General features: G+C 23.0%; 1 protein-coding gene across 1 annotated transcript in view; it reads right to left on the reverse strand.

The window, feature by feature from the left end:
* The window catches only part of norpA (no receptor potential A), a 166,695-nt gene that overhangs the window by 134,086 nt on the left and 18,288 nt on the right, over positions 1-14,321 (reverse strand). Inside the window, exon 2 of the mRNA XM_065508295.1 lies at positions 5,793-5,844. The gene's annotated coding sequence lies outside the window, so the exon portion shown is untranslated. The remainder of the gene's footprint in view (positions 1-5,792; positions 5,845-14,321) is intronic.

Below are 14,321 nucleotides of genomic sequence, written 5' to 3' on the forward strand. Positions count from 1 at the left end.
TTTTAAATGTATTTGGAAAACATAAAGCATTCAAAATTGATATGTTCCTTAATAAATTGAATGTTTATTCTTCTCCTATTCTATACATTCCTTCATTAATTCTTTAGCTTTAATAAGCAGACACGCCATCTGTTACAACTATTTATTAAGATAAAGCGAAATAGAAATATTTTTGAATTTTTAGCTTGTTTAAATAACATATTGTCGGCAGTTTCCAAATAACAAATAAATTTAAACAATTATTGCTAATATAAATGGCTGCTAATAGCCGCAAATAATAACAATTATAAATCACTTTAATTACTACTAAAGTTAATTAAATATTATTTGTTTTCACTTAAAAGAAATACAACACAAACAATAACAAATCAATAAGGTGTTAATGGATAATTTTTGTAAACAAAAACTGGTGAAAAATGTTTAAAGTTTACAGGTTAAATATGAATTTTCCAATTAATTTTAACAAGGCGTATGATTAATATTAATTAATATAATTTGTTGAATTTGTTACTTTACTTTTTGTATGGTTAACTTAATAAATTCATTAAATAATATATTTATTTTTGTTACATTTTAAGCTTAAGTTTCCCTTGTGTTTTATTTACATAATTATTTAATTTGTTGCCATTTGAATAAGTAATTCATTTATTCATGTTATTATTTTGCCATTAAAATTTATATTTTCCATAAATTTAATTACTTTCATTTAAGTGCATAATTAATAATGTATGTATGTGTTATTGTTATTGTTGCTGGCCATTTAAATAATTTCGTTTTTAATGGCAATTCAGTGTAAGAACATTTTAATGCCAGATAATCTGTTTATGTTCAATATAATTTATGTTATGTTCATAAGGAAACCAAGTAAATTTTTCATAAATACCCCACAATTCTTTAAACAATTGAAATTTTCTGGAAATTTAAACAAATTTCATCTAGTTTTCAATTGTTTACAGTAGTTTTAGTGGTAAACAATGTTGTTCACAAACTCTTAAAGTTTTCTGTAAACTTTGTTTAAATGTCTGACTCAATTTTCATATAAATTTACCAAAAATTTCAATTGTTGACATCGTGTAAACAATGTAAATTTTCATGTAAACAATTAATTATCTCAGATTTTTACTTATTTAATATTAATTTCGAAGCATTAAATGAATTGTGAGCACTTTTGTCTAAAATTTCCATTGTTGACATTGTGTAAACAATGTAATTTTTCATGTAAACAATTAAATATTACATATTTCTTCAAGTATTTTTAGTTATCAAGGGCTATATATGATTTCTCTTCAAATTTGCCAAAAATTTCAATTGTTTACATTATGTAAACAAAGTAAATTTTTGTGTAAACAATTGAATATCACCGATTTTTCATTACTTAACATTAATTTAAAAGAATTAAATGAATTATAAGACATTTTACCTAAAATTTCAATTGTTGACATCGTGTAAACAATGTAAATTTTCATGTAAACAATCAATTATCTCCGATTTTTCCTTATTTAATATCAATTTAAAAGCATTAAATGAATTATGAGAACTTTTGTCTAAAATTGCAATTGTTGACATCGTGTAAACAATGTAAATTTTCATGTAAACAATTAATTATTTCCAATTTTTCAACATTTAATATTATTTTAAAAAGCTTTAATGAATTATAAGAAATATTGACTAAAATTACAATTGTTGACATCGTGTAAACAATGTAAATTTTCGTGTAAACAATTAAATATCACAGATTTTACCTCATTTAATATTACTTTAAAAAGCATTAATGAATTATAGGAAATTTTACTTAAAATTTCAATTGTTGACATCGTGTAAACAATGTAAATTTTCAAGTAAACAATTAATTATCTCAGATTTATCCTCGTTTAATATTATTTTACAATAATTAAATGAATTATGGGAAATTTTACCTAAAATTTCAATTGTTTACATAGTGTAAACAGTATAAATTTTCATGTAAACAATTAATTATTTCCAATTTTTTATCATTTAATATTATTTTAAAATAATTAAATGAATTATAAGACTTTTTACCTAAAATTTCAATTGTTGACATCGTGTAAACAATGTAGGTTTTGGTGTAAACAATTAATTATCTCTGATTTTACCTCATTTAATATTATTTTAAAAAGCATTAATGAATTAGAAGAAATTTTGCCTAAAATTTCAATTGTTGACATTATGTAAACAATGTAAATTTTCATGTAAACAATTAATTATTTCCAATATTTTATCATTTAATATTATTTTAAAGTAATTAAATGAATTATAAGACTTTTTAGCTAAAATTTCAATTATTGACATCGTGTAAACAATGTAGTTTTTGGTGTAAACAATTAATTATCTCTGACTTTACCTCATTTAATATTATTTTAAAAAGTATTAATGAATTATAAGAAATTTTGCCTAAAATTTCAATTGTTGACATCATGTAAACAATGTAAATTTTCATGTAAACAATTGAATATTACACATTTCTTCAAGTATTTTTTAGTTATCAAGAGCTATATATGATTTCTTTTAAATTTTGCTTAAAATTTCAATAGTTTACATTATGTAAACAATGTAAATTTCCGTGTAAACAATTAAATATCATAGGTTTTGCATCATTTAATATTTATTTAAAATTAGTAAATGAATAATGAGACATTTAATCTAAAATTTCAATTGTTGACATTATGTAAATAATGTAAAATTTGGTGTAAACCATTAAATATTTCGATTTTTTTCCTGTCTTACAATTAATTAAAGTTATTACTTTCATCTTGAAATTTCTCTATCAAGTTTTTGTGTTTTATTTTTTAATTCAATAGCATGCGATGACCCTAGAAAACCTAAAACAAAAGGGAATAATAAACAATGACTTTTTACGGTTTCCCTTTTTCCTACATACATATTCCTTAAAACGCAATTTGTTTCAAATTTCACCATACAAAAGAGAAAAAAAAGAAAACCAGAAATGTGTGTGGGTTGTATTAAGACTCGATTAAAGTTCATTGTTCTTTCTTTTAGCCAAAAATAGAAAAACCATAAAAATGTTTTGCAGGCCAAAAAAAATAAAGACAAGGGTAACAAAATCTGTGTGTAAAGTGAAAGCAAACAAAAAATATTGAAATTGTAACTGAAGTATGATTAGTAAGCAAAAAAAAAAAATACAAAAAAACCCACGCTAAAATCATGTTGAAGCATACAAGTTTATTAGAGATTAGAATGCAGATAATAGAGTCTCTGTTGTATTGATTTATAAGTAGACGAAAAAAATAGCAAAAGAGTAGATTTCAGAAACAAATATTCATTGAATATTACAGTTAAATAGCACTTGTAAGTATAACCCCACTTGCTTTGCTTATTCATTCAGTTTTAATAAATTGAATATTTGCTCTAACAATTCTGAGGAATTTTTTTTTAACAAATAACATGAAATTCTTGACAAAAATAACTTTCTTTACAGTTTTGTGCTTTTAGTGAAGGGTTATAAGCAGGGAGAGCAAGAGGAAAAATATAAAAAATCTTGTCTATTATAAAAATAGTCAAGAATCTTTTCTATAATAATGGCTATGCACAAATTATTTTTGTCTAGTTAAGACAAAGAAAGTTCAAAATTTATTAAATATTCAATTGTTGACATTATGTAAACAATGTAAATTTTCATGTAAACAATTAAATATCTCAGATTTTTCATTATTTAATATTAATTTAAAATCATTAAATGAATTATGAGAAATTTTACCTAAAATTTCAATTGTTTACATCATGTAAACAATGTAGATTTTCATGTAAACAATTGAATATCACAGGTTCTTCATTGTTTAATATTACTTTAAAAGCATTAAATGTTTTACTAGAAATTTTATCTAAAATTTAAATTGTTTACATAATGTAAACAATGTAAATTTTCATGTAAACAATTAAATATCACAGATTCTTCATTATTTTCTATTAATTTTAAGGGTCCAAATGAATTAGAGAAATATTGGCAGAAATTTCAATTGTTGACATCGTGTAAACAATGTAAATTTTCAAGTAAACAATTTAATATCACCAAGTTTTATCATTTAATATTAATTCAAATGCAATAAATAATTTATGAGAAATTTTACCTGAAATTTCAATTGTTGACATTATGTAAACAATGTAAATTTTCATGTAAACAATTAAATATCTCAGATTGTTCATCATTTAATATTAATTTAAAAGAATTAAATGAATTATAAAAAATTTTGCCTAAAATTTCAATTGTTTACATCATGTAAACAATGTAAATTTTCATGTAAACAATTGAATATCACAGATTCTTCATTATTTAGTATTAATTTAAAGGGGTCACATGAATTAGAAAAATTTTGCCAGAAATTTCAATTGTTGACATCGTGTAAACAATGTAATTTTTCATGTAAACAATTAAATATTACCGATTTTTCATCCTTTAATATTAATTCAAAGGCAATAAATGATTACCAGAAATTTTATCTAAAATTTTTAATTGTTTACATCATGTAAACAATGTAAATTTTCATGTAAACAATTGAATATCACAGATTCTTCATTATTTAGTATTAATTTAAAGACGTCAAATGAATTAGAGAAAATTATGCCTAAAATTTCATTTGTTTACATCATGTAAACAATGTAAATTTGCATGTAAACAATTAAATATCACAGATTTTTCATAATTTAATAATAATTTAAAAACACTACATGATTGTAACAAAATTTCCTTAAAAATTTCAAATGTTTACATCATGTAAACAATGTAAATTTTCACGTAAACAATTAATTATCTCCAATTTTTCCTCATTTAATATTATTTTAGAAGTATTAAATGAATTATAAGAAATTTTGCCCAAAATTTCAATTGTTTACATCGTGTAAACAATGTAAATTTTCATGTAAACAATTAATTATCTCAGATTGTTCATCATTTAATATTATTTTAAAGACAATAAATCATTGATGAGAAATTTTACCTAAAATTTCAATTGTAGACATCGTGTAAACAATGTAAATTTTCATGTAAACAATTAAATATCACAGATTCTTCATTATTTAATATTAATTTAAAGGCGTCAAACGATTTAGAGAATTTTTGCCTTAAATTTCAATTGTTGACATCGTGTAAACAATGTAAATTTTCATGTAAACAATTAAATATCACCGATTTTTCATCATTTAATATTAATTCAAAGACATTAAATGATTGAAAAGAAATTTTACCTGAAATTTCAATTGTTGACATTATGTAAACAATGTAATTTTTTGTGTAAAAAATTAAAAATAGCCTTTTTTTCTTAAAAAAAATATCTGAAATTAATGGCCCCTAATATTTTAGTTATTTCTAGACATCCATAAAAATTTTTTCTCTATATATTTTTTAATTTCCATTTTTCTTTAAAAACACCCCCTAAAACTAAAAGATATTAAATTTCAAAACAACAACAAATAAATAGAATTTCACTACAACAAGTTTAGTGAACTTTGTTTATGTTATTTGAATTTTCCAAACAAAAAACAACTATTTATAGACCAGAAATAAAAAGTAATAATAAGAACAATAAATATTGAAAAAAATATTTACAATTTTCTTAATAAATACTAGTTTTCTTTAGAAAAACAAAAAATCATGAAATATCTTTAGGTTTTTCTTCAATGAAATCTTTAAAATTAAATATTTTTGCTATTTCTCCCTGGCTCTCTTATTTACAATTATAACCCTTTTTTAAGCTCCCCCTTTGTTGCCTCATTATTATTTATTTTGTAAACTAAAAGAAGCAAAACAAAAAACTTACCTTTATTAATTAATTATGCTTCAACGCAGAAAAGTATTTTTGTTTTTCGGCCCTGTAAAACAGACAAAAAAAATAATACCCAGAATGAATAAAAAATGTTTTAATTAAAAATCTTTAACAGCAATAGCAAAATGTTTATACTAAATAAACTTTTGTAAAAATATTTCTTCTTACAGACTCAATGCAAATAAAACAAAAAAATATATATCAAATGGACCACAATGCATCAGCTTACTGGAGGTGCTGAAGCCATTGGTGGTAGTTAACTGAACTGATGTAAGGTAGATTCTTTTTTATTTGTGAAATAAAAAGGGGGAACTGGCTTGTTTTTCTGTGTCAAAGGTTATTAAATTTTTTGTGTACGTAGGTATTTAAATCTTATAAAAAAAATGTTCATAATTACAGCTTATATTTTTTTTAAAGAAATATGTACTTAATTAAAATGTTTTTATTTAAGTACTTTCTTATTTACATGATGTCAACAATGGATTTTTATGTAAAGTTTCTTATAATTAATTTATTGCTTTTAAATTAATATTAAATTATGAAAAATCGATGATATTTAATTGTTTACATGAAAATTTACATTGTTTACATGATGTCAACAATTGAAATTTCAGGTAAAATATCTCATCAATCATTTATTGTCTTTAAATTAATATTATATAAGGAAAATTGGTGATATTCAATTGTTTACATGAAAATTTACATTGTTTACATAATGTCAATAATTGAAATTTTATGTAAAATTTCCTATAATTCATTTACTGCTTTTAAAATAATATTAAATGATGAAAAATCGGTGGTATTTAATTGTTTACACGAAAATTTACATTGTTTACATGAAGTCAACAATTGAAATTTTTGGAAAAATTTCAAAGAAATCTGATATCGCTCTTAATAACTGTAAAAAGTTGAAGATATGAGTAATATTCGATTGTTTACATGGAAATTTACATTGTTTACATAATGTCAACAATTGAAATTTTATGTAAAATTTCTTATAATTCATTTACTGCTTTTAAAATAATATTAAATGATGAAAAATCGGTGATATTTAATTGTTTACACCAAAATTTACATTGTTTACATGAAGTCAACAATTGCAATTTCAGGTAAAATTTTTCAACAATCATTTATTATCTTCAAATTAATATTAAATGGTGTAAAATCTGTGATTTTTAATTGTTTACACAAAAGTTTACATTCTTTACATCATGTCAACAATTGAAATTTTAGACAAAATATAGTAAGAAATCATATTTGGTCGTTAATAACTTTAAAAACTTGAACAAATGTGTGTTATTAAATTGTTTAAATGAAAATTTACATTGTTTACATAATGTCAACAATTGAAATTTTTTGTTTACACGATGTCAACAATTGAAATTTTAGGTAAAATCTCTCATAATTCATTAATGTTTTTAAATTAATATTAAATCATGAAAAATCGGTGATGTTTAATTGTTTACACGGAAATTTACATTGTTTACACGATGTCAACAAATGAGATTTGAGGCAAATTTTATTGCAGATGTAGAATCTGTGATATTTAATTGTTTACATGAAAATTTACATTGTTTACATGAAGTCAACAATTGAAATTTTATGTAAAATCTCACATAATTCATTAATGCTTTTAAATTAATATTAAATAATGAAAACTCTAAGATAAATAATTGTTTACATAAAAATTTACATTGTTTACACGATGTCAACAATGGAAAATTTCTCATATATCATTCATTGATGTTGAATTAATATTAAATTATGAAATATCTGTGATATTTAATTGTTTACATGGAAAATTTACATTGTTTACGCGATGTCAACAATTGAGATTTGAGGTAAATTTTATTGCAGATCATGTAATGCTATTAAATTAATATTAAATGATGTAAAGTCTTTGATATTTAATTGTTTACATGAAAATTTACATTGTTTACACGATGTCAACAATTGAAATTTTAGGCAAAATTTAAAAGAAATCATTTATATTTATTAGTAACTGTTAAATCATGAAGAAATGGGTAATATTTAATTGTTTACATGGAAAATTACATTGTTTACATTTTGTCAACAATTGAAATTTGAGGTAAATTTTGTTAAAAATCATGTAATGCTATTAAATTAATATTAAATGATGTAGAATATGTAAAATTTAATTGTTTACATAAAAATTTACATTGTTTACACGATGTCAACAATTGAAATTTGAAGCAAAATTTCTTATAATTCATTAACTGCTTTTAAAATACTATTAAATAATGAATAATCTGTTATATTTAATTGTTTACATGAAAGTTTACATTATTTACTCGATGTCAATAATTGAAATTTTTGGCAAAATTTCTTATAATTCATTAACTGCTTTTAAAATAATATTAAATTATGAAATGTCTGTGATATTTAATTGTTTACACCATTGTGTACATTGTTTACACGATGTCAACAATGGTAATTTTAGATCAAATTTCTAAGAATTCATTTAATGCGTTTAAATTAATATTAAATTATGAAATATCTGTGATATTTAATTGTTTACATGAAAAATTTACAGTGTTTACACGATGTCAATAATTGAGATTTGAGGTAAATTTTATTGCAGATCATGTAATGCTATTAAATTAATATTAAATAATGAAGAATCTGTTATATTTAATTGTTTACATGAAAATTTACATTATTTACACGATGTCAACAATTGAAAATTTAAGTAAAATTACTCATATATCATTCATTGATGTTGAATTAATATTAAATTATGAAATATCTGTGATATTTAATTGTTTACATGAAAAATTTACATTGTTTACACGATGTCAACAATTGAAATTTTAGCTAAAATTTCACTGATTCATTGAATGCTTTTAAAATAATATTAAATGAAGAAAAACCTGAAATAATTAATTGTTTACACGAAAATTTACATTGTTTACACGATGTAAACAATTGAAATTTTAAGGAAAATTTCTTATAATTCATTAACTGCTTTTAAAATAATATTAAATGATGATATGTCTGTGATATTTAATTGTTTACACCATTGTATACATTCTTTACACGATGTCAACAATTGAAATTTTTTATCAAATTTCTTAGAATTCATTTAATGCGTTTAAATTAATATTAAATGAGGAAATGTCTGTGATATTTAATTGTTTACACCATTGTATACAATGTTTACACGATGTCAACAATTGAAATTTTAGATCGAATTTCTTAGAATTCATTTAATGCGTTTAAATTAATATTAAATGATGAAATATCTGTGATATTCATTTGTTTACACGAAAATTTACATTGTTTACACGATGTCAACAATTGAAATTTTAGATAAAATTTCTTAGAATTCATTTAATGCGTTTAAATTAATATTAAATAATGAAGAATCTGTTATATTTAATTGTTTACATGAAAATTTACATTATTTACACGATGTCAATAATTGAAATTTTTGCCAAAATTTAAAAGAAATCAGTTATATTAATTAGTAACTGTTAAATCATGAAAAAATGGGTAATATTTAATTTTTTACATGGAAAATTACATTGTTTACATTTTGTCAACAATTGAAATTTGAGGTAAATTTTGTTACAAATCATATAATGCTATTAAATTAATATTAAATGATGAAATATCTGTGATATTCAATTGTTTACATGAAAATTTACATTGTTTACACGATGTCAACAATCGAAATTTTTTGCAAAATTTAAAATAAATCTTATGCCCCTATTGATAATTGTAAAAACTGGAAGAAATGTGATATATTCAATTGTTTACATGAAAATTACATTGTTTACATTTTGTCAACAATTGAAAATTTTGCCAAAATTTAAAAGAAATCAGTTATCTTAATTAGGAACTGTTAAATCATGAAGAAATGGGTAATATTGAATTGTTTACATCAAAATTTACATTGTTTACATAATGTCAACAATTGAAATTTGAGGTAAATTTTGTTACAAATCATGTAATGCTATTAAATTAATATTAAATGATGTAAAATCTGATATAATTAATTGTTTACACGATGTCAACTATGGAAATTTAAAGTAAAATTGTTTAAAATTCATTTAATGCTTTTAAATTAATATTAAATAATGAAAAATCAGGAATATTTATTTGTTTACACGAAAATTTACGTTGTTTACATGATGACAATTAAAATTTTTGCCAAAATTTGAGGAAAATTAATATTTTTTATGATTTTTTGTGAACATTTGCTTTCAAAAATTCCCTACAATATTTTCCTATTAATTCTTTACAGCATACAGGTTGTTTTTTAACTTTTTGTTTATAGACCAAAAAGCTGGCAAAATATTTTTTTTATTATTTTTTTTAGCCAGCAGAAATGTATAGACTGCCTGCTTGCCTTCCTTCCTGACCCCCTCTGCTCCTTTTATTAAAACATTATCCCCTTTCCCTTTCATTTGTAGATTGTTGGTTAATGGTCTCATCAGCTGCAGCAGCAGGGGATGTATTACAACATGTTTGTATTTTGTTTGTTATGTACGTTGTTTGTTCTTGTAATAAAACAAGGATTTATGTTACACGTTACAGGGGCAGACAGGCAGGAGGGAGAGAGAAAGAAAACGTACAGAGGAAACTCTAGGGAATGGCTAGAATTCCTAAAGGTATACTATGGAGAGAGAGTGTGTGTTGTGTGCTAAAGGAAAATTACATTTGTAAACAGAAAAGGAAACATTTTTGAATTTTACACACAAAAAGAACTTTAATATTATATGAAATCACAGGCAGAATCTTAAAATTATTATTCCAACAAAATTTCTTAAATTAAAGTCACTTCTCTGCTAATAGTCTTCCTTCTATAATTCCTTAACCTTTATAGGGTTAAAACTTTTAAAATGTTTCCTCTATTTTTTTAAGAAACTTTGGAATTTTAAGAAAATTTCCTTCTATGAATATTCAAAACATTTGATTTGTTTTTATTACAATTTTTATTATCATTGACTTGTTACATATTTTGAACATTTAGAGCAAATCTGAAAAAAACAAGCCATTAAAAAGTAATTGGATCACACTTCATACTCAATTAAACTCATTAACAGGTTGATTGAACTCATTTGTAAGCCTAAAAATAGGCAGCAATAAAAGCAACATTTAAACAAAACCACTCTCACGTAACCAGAGACATTTACACTCACTCTCACCCATCTACACACAGGTTTAGTACAACACCAACAACAAGGGGAGACAAACTAAAAGATGAAACTGATAAAGGCTGATAGAGAGCCGCTGTGTGTTGTTGCTTAACAAGGGTACAACTCAGGATGCTTTTTTGCTGGCTTTTAACGAATGTGATACAGCTGTTAATGTTAACAGCCTCATCAGTTTTTTTTTCTGTTCTTTTTTTTTTGAACACGCTGTGCCAAATCGGTTTAATGAACTAAATAGACACATTTTTATTATATTATTTCTTTCTTTTTGTTTGCAGTTTTTTTAGTTTTGTTTGTTTTTGTGTACTCAACACCATTTCCACAGCCTAGTAACCAACAAATTCAAGCCATTATACAGATATTCAACCGTGCGAAGGACCATTTAAACAATCAGCCAACCAACCAAACCAAACCAACCCAACCAACCATTTTAATATTTACAAGGCTGTTTGTTGCTGCTGCACATTAACCTCATTTTACTTTTATTTTATATATTTTTTTCTTTGTTTTCCTACTTTCGTTTTATTTTCTTGATTCTTTTTAATATTTCAACAAACATCCCGTTTGTGAATGATTGCAAAAGTAAAAATAAAAAATAATAATAAAAATAAACTTAAGTATAAAACTGTAAAGAAAACAAGACGGCAAATAATATAAATGAAAACTAAAAGTGAAATAAGACGGCCAGGACAGATAGACAGTAGAAAAACAAAGTAGAAATTTAATCATATCAAATGAAGACAGTGGCAAGAATACAGAAAGGGCTTGAAAGATACTTTAAAAAATCAGAACATGTCACTCTCAATAATTTCCACAAGTTTCTCTTACATTTGTATTGCGAAGTTCTGAATAAATGATCGCCTTCTATACCTTTTTTCCTAAAAAGTACCTTTTCTACTACTTTTTCAAAAAAGTTGCAAAATTACACTATTTCATGATTTTAACTAGTTTTTCTAAAACGTTAGCTGAAATTAAGTTATAACTCAAAAAGTACTTTTTTTCTAAAAAGTACCTTTTCTACTACTTTTTCAAAAAAGTTACAAAATTATGCTATTTGAAGCTGTTAACTAGTTTTTAAGTATAAGCTGTTGAAAATCTATTAAAATACACAAAAGTACTTTTTTCCTTAAAAGTACCTTTTCTACTACTTTTTCAAAAAAGTTGCAAAATTGCATTATTTGAAGCTGTTAACTAGTTTTTAAGTAATAGCTGTTGAATATCTATTAAATTAACACAAAAGTACTTTTTTACTCAAAAGTACCTTTTCTACTACTTTTTAAAATAGTTGCAAAATCACACTATTTCAAAGTTTTAATTAGTTTTTCTAAAACGTTAGCTGAAAATTAGTTATAACTCAGAAAGTACTTTTTCATAAAAAAGTATTATTTCTACTACTTTTTCAAAAAAGTTGCAACATTACACTATTTGAAGCTGTTAACTGGTTTTTAAGTAATAGCTGTTGAAAATCTATTAAATTAACACAAAAGTACTTTTTTTCTCAAAAATACCTTTTCTACTACTTTTCAAAATAGTTGCAAAATTACACTATGTCAAGCTTTTAACTAGTTTTTCTAAAACGTTAGCTGAAAATGAGTTATAACTCAAAAAAACTACTTTTTCAAAAAAGTTGCAAAATTACACTATTTGAAGCTGTTAACTAGTTTTTAAGTATAAACTGTTGAAAATCTATGAAAATACACAAAAGTACTTTTTTTCTAAAAAGTACATTTTCTACTACTTTTTCAAAATAGTTGCAAAATTACACTATTTCAAAATTTTAACTAGTTTTTCCAAAACTTTAGCAGAAAATTAGTTATAACACAAAAAGTACTTTTTTCCTAAAAAGTACCTTTTCTACTACTTTTTCAAAAAAGTTGCAAAATTACACTATTTGAAGCTGTTAACTAGTTTTTAAGTAATAGCTGTTGAAAATCTATTAAATTAACACAAAAGTACTTTTTTTCTCAAAAGTATCTTTTCTACTACTTTTTCAAAAAGTTGCAAAATTACACTATTTCAAGATTTTAACTAGTTTTTCCAAAACTTTAGCTGAAAATTAGTTATAACTCAAAAAGTACTTTTTGAAAAAAGTACCTTTTCTACTACTTTTTAAAATAGTTGCAAAATTACACTAAATCATGATTTTAACTAGTTTTTCTAAAATGTTAGCTGAAAATTAGTTATAACTCAGAAAGTACTTTTTCTTAAAAAAGTATTATTTCTACTACTTTTTCAAAAAAGTTTCAAAATTGCACTATTTGAAGCTGTTAATTAGTTTTTAAGTTGTTGAAAATATGTTGAAAATCTATTAAAATACACAAAAGTACTTTTTTTTCAAAAGTACCTTTTCTACTACTTTTCAAAAAATTGCAAAATTACACTATTTCAAGATTTTAACTAGTTTTTGTAAAACGTTAGCTGAAAATCAGTTATAACTCAAAAAGTACTTTTTTCCTAAAAAGTACCTTGTCTACTACTTTTTCAAAAAAGTTGCAAAATTACACTATTTGAAGCTAGTAAATAGTTTTTAAATAATAGCTGTTGAAAATCTATGAAAATACACAAAAGTACATTTTTCTCAAAAGTACCTTTTCTACTACTTTTCAAAAAAATTGCAAAATTACACTATTTGAAGCTGTTAACTAGATTTTAAGTATAAGTTGTTGAAAATATATTAAATTTACACAAAAGTACTTTTTTCTCAAAAGTACCTTTTCTACTACTTTTTCAAAAAAGTTGCAAAATTACACTATTTCATGATTTTAACTAGATTTTCCAAAACTTTAGCTGAAAATGAATTATAACTCAAAAAGTACTTTTTTCCTAAAAACTACCTTTTCTACTACTTTTTGTAGTAGAAGTTGAAAATGTGTTCAAATACCAAAAAAGTACTTTTTGAAAAAAGTACCTTTCTACTACTATAAATAAAATTTAGCAAAATTATATTATATGATAATATAGCAAGTTTTTCAACATTAGCGGCTGATTATGTGTTAAAATACATAAAAGTACTTTTTTCCAAAAAGTACCATTTCTACTACTTTTTCACAAAATGTACCAAAATTTGTGCTAAGTTAAGTATTTCAGTAATATCTACTCAAAATCTGTTGAAATACATAAAAGTACTTTTTTTCTGAAAAAGTAGCTTTTTTACTAATTTTTCATAATAGTACTTTTTCCTAAAAAAAGTACCTTTTCTACTACTTTTTGCAAAATTACACTACATCAGCTTTTAACTAGTTTTTAAGTATTAGAAGTTGAAAATGTGTTCAAATACCAAAAAAAGTACTTTTTGAAAAAAAGTACCATTTCTACTACTATAAATAAAATTTAGCAAAATTATATT

Source organism: Calliphora vicina, chromosome 4, assembly GCF_958450345.1.
Source record: "Calliphora vicina chromosome 4, idCalVici1.1, whole genome shotgun sequence".
NCBI classification, from domain to species: domain Eukaryota; kingdom Metazoa; phylum Arthropoda; class Insecta; order Diptera; family Calliphoridae; genus Calliphora; species Calliphora vicina.